Raw genomic sequence first — 3,040 nt, forward strand, 5'->3', positions numbered from 1 at the left:
TGAGGAAGGAGCCCTGCCAGGGAGCTGAAATGGGATTCTAAAGGTACCATCTATTGTAGTCTTTGTCACTTGGGATCAGGGCCCCAGAGTCCCTTCCCTTTCCCCCTTGTGGTGCTTGCCGCTGGAGCTCTGGTCAGGGCCACGGGGAACTCTGCACAGGTTCGGGACCCCGGGCCCCCTTCTTGCCATCGTGACCCTGCGGCCGGGAACTCTGCGCTGGTTCGGGCCCTCGGGACCCCCCTTCCTGTCCCTGTGACCCTGCGGTCAGGAACCCTGTTCAGGATTCGTGATCCCGGGACCCCTTCCTGCCACTGTGACCCTGCGGCTGGGAACCCTGCTTGGGATTCGGGACCCTGGGACCCCTTCCTGCCACTGTGACCCTGCAGCCGGGAACCCTGCTTGGGATTCGGGACCCTGGGACCCCTTCCTGCCACTGTGACCCTGCGGCCGGGAACCCTGCTTGGGGTCAGGAGTTGGAGGTTGTTTTATCCTAAGGCTGGAATGTTATGTTAAATTCCATGTTAAGACTACTGTTTTTCTTGTATTTTATTTCAAAGTCTTTATACTCACAACTGATTGTAAGACCGCTCATTTAGGACTCTTGCACCTTCAGATATATGCTTTCATGTAATAAACAACTTTGTATAAGACTTTAAAATGTTCTTGGACTTTTAAGATCTATTAACCTGTAGAGACGGCCTCGGCAAAATATATTTAGCATATTTCTTTTTGTACAATATATACCATTTGAAATGTACAAACCTTATTGAGAATGGCTTTAGATACACAACAAATAAAAACAACTTCACTACTTGAGCTAGGAGGAGGAGGTAATGAGAAGGGAAGTGGCCCAATACACACTTCTTCATAGCAAGGGAATGTGTAGTTTTGCTTCCAGGTGATGGCAGCATGGGTTTATCAAGGTATTGCTTACCCTCTATCAGGTAGAAGTCATGGGAATGAGCATTCCCAAGTGAAGAAGAAAGATGAACTCACTCACCCTCTGAATCCTGTATTTCAAGGAAATCTTACGTAACCACAGTCCCTAAGTTTGAAATATGTAGATTAGATGTGAAATTGGTTGTCAAAGCCTTCACTAGATTTAATGACAATGAATAATTATTATTGATGGACACAGAATTTTGCTAGAACTTATTGCTGAAATTAGGCAAGGAAAAGAGATGGTTTCCTCTGGGAAATCATAGACACTGACAGATGTTATTTCCTATATTAAACTACTTGAGATTCCCATAGCATTAGCATTCCAAATAATCAATTTCAAATGTGTATCTCTACTCCAAAATCAAATAAGAGAATAGACATTTTATCTCTATGAAATTAAAATTCATGATAAAAGAACTATACCTTGTAGCCATTATCTCTGCCATACAAATGCATTTACAGCCTCATCTGCAATCAAATAAGCCATCAGTGTCGTGGTTTGAAGGGAAGTGAGTTTTTTTGGAAGTAGTGGTCAAACCAATCAGTCTTTAGATCTGAATATTGGCACCTTTGTTGGCCACTAAGAGGTGGGACACGCCTCTGAGGACACGAGGGGTTAAAAGCCGGATTTCCCAGCAGGACTCTCTCTTTTCCTGCTCTGCTTTCGGAGAGGGAGCGTCTTCTCCTCTCCCCTGCCTGGGCCTGGCTAGGCCGGGTGGGGGAGGGGAGCAAGGTGGGCCTGGCTGAGCAAGGTGGGCCTCGGGGTGGGGAACAGAGGGAGCTGGAGTGGAGCTGGTCCAGCTTCCATCTAGAATGGAGGGGTGGAGGGAGAACTTTGGAGGTGCCTTCCGTCCCCCTCCCTGTCCCATCCCGTTCCCCCCCCCCTCCCCCCCCGGTCCCGTCTCTCTCCTCCCCCCCACAGAGAGAAGGTGCCGAGTTGGAGCTGCTTGTGAGAACTGCAGTGTCTGCGATCGCCTGTGCCTGACCTTGGTGGTGGGAGATAAAGCTTTTAACTCTTTCTAAGGCAGAAGAGAGTTATCCCTGGACGCTGTATTCTCATAGTTGGTGGTTTTAGAAGAGAGAGAGGACGGCCTGGGACCGAGAGGGTAATGTGAGATGAAAAGAAGCCCCTTCGATTGCCGGAATGAAGAGGAGTGGCTTATGAGGCTGGACTTTTCTTGCATAATGATAGCCATAGACGGACCCTGGACCCTCCTGACTATAAATAAGACTGTGTTTGGGTGGATGTTTTTGGCTCAAACCCAGAGACGTTCTGGCCTGCTTCTTGGAGCCCCCGGCCCCAGGGGTAAATGGGGGGGACCTGAGTCCCAAAATGAGAAGATGGCTGGTTTTTGGTACTTGGCCAAAACATCCTTAAAAAGAGCCCTGTTGCAGTGCAGGTCCATGGACGGCAGTGAGAGTGCCGGACATGGAAAGGAGGGTGTCACCCTGGCAGACCCTTCCAGGCAGTGCCATGGGTGACGTGGGAACACGGGATGGTGGACCTGTGTTTCCTGTGGGGGGATGATCTGTGGTGCGAGAGAGACTCCTCTCGTCCTGGATGGAATGTGGATTGTCTGAATTTTAAAGGATGATGGTTTGGATTAGGAACCCAGGGTTGTTGAGGGATTAAGCAAGTAGATGAAGGTAATGTGCCGGAGTCAACTGAGTGAGCATGTATGGAATGGAATTGGGGGGAGGAGAAGCAGTGTTTTTGGGAGGTTTTCTCTTCTGCTTTTGGGTGGTTGGGTTTTTCTTTTCTTTTCTATTGTCCGTTGTTATGTAGTGTAATAAATTGTCTGTCTGTTTCAAGTATTAGGCCTGCTCTGCTCTGTTCTTGACCACATCTCACAGCAGTTCATTAGGTAAAATATACCCTCATGGGTGCATTGGCATTTTGTCTAATGTCAACCCATGACAATCAGTCAATAAGGTACCATTCATACATTTGAATATATACCTAATATTAATGGACCCTAACTGCTCCAGAGGCAATGGCAGGACTGGCCGGACTGATGAAAAATTTCATCAAAAATTTCCCTTCTACCTTTTCCTTTCTATGTCTACTGTTGCCCTGCTTATGAGGCAACATTATTCT

General features: G+C 47.8%; 1 long non-coding RNA gene across 1 annotated transcript; it reads left to right on the top strand.

Moving 5' to 3' along the window:
- The first annotated feature begins 1,522 nt into the window (after positions 1–1,522).
- Positions 1,523–2,755, top strand: LOC134564943 (uncharacterized). Its single transcript, XR_010083714.1, has 2 exons — positions 1,523–1,694; positions 1,865–2,755. It is a non-coding gene; the product is annotated as an uncharacterized LOC134564943 (long non-coding RNA).
- Positions 2,756–3,040: the final 285 nt, after the last annotated feature.

The sequence above is a fragment of the Prinia subflava genome (genome assembly GCF_021018805.1).
Source record: "Prinia subflava isolate CZ2003 ecotype Zambia chromosome W unlocalized genomic scaffold, Cam_Psub_1.2 scaffold_2cwr_NEW, whole genome shotgun sequence".
In the NCBI taxonomy this organism is placed as follows: Eukaryota; Metazoa; Chordata; class Aves; order Passeriformes; family Cisticolidae; genus Prinia; species Prinia subflava.